This window comes from Vitis riparia, unplaced genomic scaffold (assembly GCF_004353265.1).
Source record: "Vitis riparia cultivar Riparia Gloire de Montpellier isolate 1030 unplaced genomic scaffold, EGFV_Vit.rip_1.0 scaffold611_pilon_pilon, whole genome shotgun sequence".
NCBI classification, from domain to species: Eukaryota; Viridiplantae; Streptophyta; class Magnoliopsida; order Vitales; family Vitaceae; genus Vitis; species Vitis riparia.
Genome location: NW_023269710.1, coordinates 102,819 through 109,864, shown reverse-complemented (window position 1 = coordinate 109,864; position 7,046 = coordinate 102,819). Strand labels below are relative to the sequence as shown.

At 33.6% G+C, this 7,046-nt stretch overlaps 1 pseudogene; it reads right to left on the bottom strand.

Moving 5' to 3' along the window:
* Positions 1 to 2,420: 2,420 nt before the first annotated feature.
* LOC117910117 lies at positions 2,421 to 6,721 on the bottom strand (annotated as a pseudogene).
* Positions 6,722 to 7,046: the final 325 nt, after the last annotated feature.

Genomic DNA, 7,046 nt, shown 5'->3' with positions numbered 1-7,046 from the left:
TGTTTATGTCGTTTCAAAGCTTAGGTATTCTACCATATAATTCAACCCAAATCCGACAAGAATAATAATTTGTCAAAAACACAAGTCCAAATATTATCTAATAATAATCGTATTAAAAATATAAACTCAAATATTATCTAATTATGAAACAGGTAATACGTTATATAATTTATTTAACTCATTTAATAATCAGATCCTCATATTTAATAGTCATATTGAATTAAGTCTTGTATATGTTTATGTGATTAATATCTTAATTAAACATGTTTATAATTCAATTAACTTATTTATTTTAAAATAAGTCAAATATGATATAAATAGTTTAAAAATATAATTAGATTAATTATAGAATTATTAAATGGATCAACATAGGTGAAATTTGTGTTAGGTTGACAAAAAAAATTACCTATTTATTAATTAAGTTATGCATGTTGATATGAATTTGACTCAAACATATTTATACTTCACTTAAATTTGTGAAAAGCATGTTGGGTTCATATCGTGTTGATGAATCATATCAAACTTTGTCACTCTCAGGTAAAAACACTTTCTAAAGTATATATATATATATATATATATATATTCAAAAATATCTTTTAATAAAGTTATTATAAATCACTTTTAAAATATATATATATAGGTTGTTTAAATTCATTTTCATATGATAGTTCATATTCAAATATTGATGTGGTATTATTTTTTCTATATGACATATGAATAAATGTAAATTAAATTAAATTTGATGAAATCCATTTATATTCATTTTCTTGTAATCAATGTAAATTTTTTCCTTTTTTTTTTCTCTCTCCCTCAAAATAATGCCTTGATGTGCAAAAGAGGGGAAAAAAAGGGCATTAGGCTTCTTTCTAATCTTTATTTAATATATATATCCATATAAATTTTAATTTTTAAGATAATAAAATGAAAGAATATGTAACTATTGAAATCAAAATAAATTAAAAATTAAAAATAAAATAAAATAAAATAAAATTTAAATTTTATCCTCATGAATTTATAAATGATAAAAATATTAATAATTTAATAAAATTTTATTTTATCCTCATTATTAAATTTATAAATGAAATATGTTTACAATTTCAAATTATTTATACGATTCTTAATTTTAATTAGGTATCCATTATTCAATAGTGAATTATCATCCAATAACCTTTTTTTATGTGATGGATGGCTAGTTCAATGACAAAAAAATGCTAAGGTACCGAAGCGGTGTCTACCTACTAAATTATCAAACTCCCAACTCCAAACTGTTAAATATGTATAATGAAATGTAAGTCGTTGAATAAGGATACAAATAAATAAAACCAAAATACAAATTATATAAATGGTGCCGAGCTTCAAATAATGAGATGTGATTATGTATACGTGACGCCCATTGATTGATGATTTTTTTTCACTACCGGAAAATTCAACACCTACATGAAAATGTACACTTGGATTTCAAATGGCTCATTTGATTTTTACAACCATTGTAACATGATGATACAACCATGCCCTTCGACAATCGTCTTTAGCAAGAAAATAATTCCCAAATTTGTAAATTCCTCGGCTTCTTAATAATACTTCCTTGTCTTTTTACATAATCAAAGATTCCAAAAAGGCTCAATGACAAGTTTGTCATGCGTAGACATCAACCAAAACATCATAGTTTTCATTATTGTCAAATGTTCAAACTACAAAACCCTTTATAAACAGCCTCCAATTCTAGCAGGCATACTTCATCAATCTAAGTTTTACACTCTTAATCTCTCAGCTAATCCAGAGTTTATCACTGTTTTCTCTAAGATTCGACACCAAGATCCAAGGCAATCACGCAAAAATTTCGGTTTGGACAGGTATTTTTTTCTGTTTCATTTCCTCAGAGTGATCCTATTTTCATCTTCATGTCTTCATTATGAGATTGTTCCCCTGGGGAGAGTACCCAAGACCTCTCAAAGGGGTTTTCTATCTATGATTCACTTTTCTGGGAAGAATTTTCTCTGTTTTCTGGGAAATGAATAGATGGAGTGAAACATAATATCCGAAAAAATAACAAAAGAATCAAGCTAAGCCCAACTGTAAATATGGACTTGTTCTACAGAACTATTTTCTAAGAAACCAAACAAGATAGAAACTTCAGAGTTTTCAGACAGAGGTACTAGATGATAGATCTTACCTGCCTAAGGGAGAGCTGAAGCAGCATGGAAGTAGAACAAATGATCATTCATTTTGGTTTCACAATGCGCCAACAAATGATCATTTATGAAAAATTCATTGTTCAGAGTCTTGAACTCAAACTCGATTTCTTCCCTCCACAGTAGACTAAAATCTTAGTCTAAATTTAGAGCAAATGAACCAAGGCTTAAAAGGCTCAAAGCAGACCAATTATCATGGTTGGAAATGAAGGGTTGTGAGCTAATGTGTGAAATCAACAACTATCTAGTAGTTTTCCAGTTTCTTTAGCTATCAGAACTAATATTATCATGACCCGTCGACAGTGAGTAGGTATTGTCCACCCAGTTCAAAGGCGTCATCCCTTATGAACACCAGGAACTTCTCCTCTCCAGGAGGTTACAAATATATAGGTTTCAAATTCTTAGATGAGTACTAAAGGAGACACCAATGCAACTTTACTACTCGTATTTGATTCTAATTATTCAATCATCACAACCATCTCTCATCACTCTAAAAATAGAGATGATACATATGTGTTGGCTGCATACCAGTCAGCATTCGAAGAAGGGAAATAACTTAGCTAGATACAAAGCCACCATAGCACCTCCTAGTTGTCCATGGAGCCCCCTTCCAAATTATACTTTTTGGTATGCCTATCCTGTGTTGGCACTTGAGCTGTAGTAATGGTATTGTCTGTGCATGTTAATTCACCAGCGGTTCAACATTCTCATGATTTTCACAGTGAAGATCAGGGAGATCAGAACTCACTGAGAATTTAAGCCATCTCTTTCTCTCTATGCATTTGAGGCAAGGCTGCAGCACAAGGCCGATTATCACAGCAATAAGACTTACAACCGCGACTTTGAGTGAAGAAAGAGCCAGAACAATGCAGATCAATATGGTTGGAGGAACACACATTAGAATAGACCCAACTGTCCCAAGAGGTATCTTGTATGGGCGAGATGCAGCCGGGTATTTAATCCTCAATCGAACAAATGCAATGAACTCCAAAATCATTCCAAAACAATATAAGAAGTTTTCTGCAGCTATGATTTCTTGAAAGCTCATCCATGAAAGCAAAAGCACACCAGAAGCTGAGAATAGAATTCCAATGAGTGGGGTGCCATAGTGCGACCTTTTGGCAAAATGCTGGGAAGCATTCCCCGCTCTGCCATCCCCAAAAGTTGGAAGGAATCACTGCTCATTTCAGCTACAAACATCCCCAGATTCGACGCTGCAGCAGCCCCTGTAATCCACCAACCCAACCAGACTCCCCCTATCATTTTAGCAACATCTGAGAAATACCCATCAGTCCAAGCCTCACGATCAAGAGGAATAGCACCAGTACCAATTAAAAGAGGGAAGAAATACCCGAGCACGACCAAGATCAAGGCATAAAAGAGTGCCTTTGGAAGAGTCCTTTTTGGGTTTTCCACCTCTCCTGCAAGAGTACTGATTGAATCCCAGTAGTTCAGATTCCAAAAGAGTGTGTTCAAATACAAATTCCAATCCACATCCTTTTCCACTACCAACCATCGTGAGGGCTTCAACTTTGGAATTGCCACAAGTCCCATGATCACAAAAGGAAGGATTGAAAACACACCCAGCAAAATAGCAGCCCATCCCACAATGGTTAAGCCCCTGTAGTTCATGTAAGTAAGAACTACAGTCAAAGCCAAAACCGCTGCAATTCTCGGTAAACCACCACTTAAAGCAGGGACAGAGGAATCCAAATAGTCCAGAAACAGAACTGGGTATAAAGCATTGTCAATAACTCCACTCAACCATTTCATCCACCCTTGCTGAAACCCCCAATAAGGCCCCAAAGCCGATGACACCCAAACCACATAACCACCATTTTCAGGGAACATGGTCCCCATCTCAGCTGTGATTAGCGCTTCAGGAATGCTCCATATAAAGGGAAAGATCAAAAATCCGAGCAGAGCTAGAAGAGGGCCAGCAGCCCCCACACTGTCCTCAATGCCAAATGGGCCCCCAGACACCTCATAGAAGATAAGGAAAACAAGTGGTAGAACTGAAACTTTCTTGAAGTTATCCACCCTGAGAGGAGCTAATTCATCAGCACCCGCACCCACACCCACACCCACCCCCACATATTCCACACCATTGCATTCCCCCATTGCAGGAACCTCTTCCCTCAATTGCTGCACTCAAATTCAAGTTCTCAACACAATTAACATCAAGTTTTGATTCACTTTTCTAAACTAACGACAGAAACAATGAGAAAACCAATCCTATCCCTTATCATGTAATCATCAATCCAAATAATGAATAAGCAATATTCATATGAAATTAATCATACAAATCAAAGAAAACACATTTCAATAGATTCCTCCCTCAATTTCTTAACTCAATTTCAAGTTCTCAACATAATGAACACTGGGTTTAGACCCACTTTGATAAACTCAATGAGTAAAAACCAAAGACAAAATTAAATCCATTCCCTTATCATGTGATTGTCAATCCCAAAAGGGGAAGAGCGGTATTAATAAAAACACAAACTGGGTTCCTCCGGAAACATGAAATTGATCATGCCAACCAGAGAAAACACATTGCAATAGACTCCCTCTCTCAATTTCTGAACTCAATTTCAAGTACTCAACATAATGAACAGAGGGTTTAGACCCACTTTGATAAACTAAAGAGTAAAGACAAAAACAAAGAGATAATTGATTCCTATTCCTTATCAATTCAAACAATGAATGAGCAGTACTGATCAAAAACATGAACTGGGAATCTCAAAAACCAGGAAATAGATCATACAAACAAAAGAAAAAACTGGAATTTTGACTCAATTCGATGAACCAAAAAACAAAAACAAGCACAAGATCCCACAAATCAACGCTAAAAAAACACACAAAACCGATTCCAATACCTTACTCAAACCGTGAATGAGCAGTTGGGCATCGCAGAAAACAAGAAATTCATTCCAGAAATCGAAGAAAACACATTACAATAGGCTCTTCCTTCAATCTCTGCACTCAACACCACGTCCTCAGCAAACAAACATTGGGTTTTGACTCATTCTCATAACCCCAAAAACAAAGACAAAACTGAAAATCCTACCCCTTGTCCAAACAATGAATGACCAATATCACCCAAAAACATGAACTGGGCCCATATCACAGAAAACAAAAAAATCCACCCCAAAAACCAGACAAAACACATCGAGACAAAAGGAAAATGAAAGGGGTCAGGCGCAAATTGCAGAAAGATCTGAAAAATTCACGAGAATACCATGAAAACCATGTGAAATTCATTATGGGTTATGGCACATATGCTCCACCATCATTGGAGGCTCAACCCTTGATGTCTTGTCCTTAAAAGAGAGAGGAGGAGAGAGTCATTAGTCACCAGTTGAGCCTTTACTTTTCTTGAGTGCGGCTCAAGATTCCAGGCATTCCTTCAGGACAGGGAATAAAATAGTTCGTTTTTTCATCCTTTTTCCCATGTGGGACTGCTGATTACGCCAGGTGCTTCTCAAAATTCTTGGAAAAAGTCTATGGCGACTTCATTCTCATTTGCTTGAGGGTCACGATGCACATGAACTTATGAAAATAATAGTAACAAAATTTGTAATGGAAGCCATTCATACATGTAATCATCATTATTATGATTTTTTATTGAATTAATATAATATTAAATTATTTAAATATTTTTTTATTATTTAAAAATAAAAATGAAATTGGAGAAAACCTTCACTTCATGTCCTCTCTGGAAATGAGTGGAGAGGGTATTTCATATTAATGATTTTTTTAATTAATTTTTCTCATTATTATAAGTAATACTTAATAAATTTTCAGGATTTTTTATTTAATTAAAAAAGGAAAAAAAGAAAATAAAAAAAAATGGATTTCAGGCATGTCGAATTTAAAAATTATCAATTATATAAATGTAAATATAATTTATAAGTAAATAATTAATTTCCATGTTGGGATATAATTCCTAGTTATAGAAATTTTATTTATTTTATTTATATGCATTCAAAAATGGAAATAAATAAATAAATATGAATATATTTTTTTATTTTCTATTTTCTATTTTTAGAAATGGAAACTTCAATGCAACATGCCAATGAATAAGAATCAAAATTTCTAATTATTTAGGTTTTCTTAGCCCTTAACTTTTTTGGTCTGTCTTTAATGGGGACAGGTTTGGAAAATTTATAATGAATGACAGGTTGGATAATTTTAAAAAAAAATTATTTTATTTTTTTAATTAATATTTATATTTTTATGGAATCTAAAATACCCAAAATTAATGAATACCTTGGGAAATAAATTTCCTAATTTTAGTTTTTTTACAAACCCTTTTCTTGGATTGAAAAAACATTCTAAAATATTTTTAAATTTAAATAAAAATACCCGTACACACCTGGCCAGACGGTGGAGTGGGCACTCCGACGACGTCGTTTGGAGAAGCGCCCGGTGGACTCTGCACCGTCGTCGTTTGAGTAGCGGGTGGTGGGCTATGCATCGAAACGACGTCGTTTTGGGGAACTGCTTCGGCGGCTCGGCGGGAGGGAGAAAGGAGGAGATACGAACCAGATGATCAGACTGTCAACGAGGTCAACTATTATTATTATTATTATTATTTTGTTTTTTTGGGAAATGCCAAGGTACCTACCGAACATGAGATTTCGATCATTGGATCCCAACATGCAATCCTAACCGTTCGTTTTTAAAAGGAAGTAAACTTGGCAAGAAATTTGTTATTTGCTTTATCATTTTTATCCTTTTCCATCTTAAACAAATATATTGAGATTTTCCATATATTATGAAATAGTTAAATAAAAAATATTCAATAAAAACAAATTTAAAAAAACAATATTTGTAGGTAAAAATATAGATTCA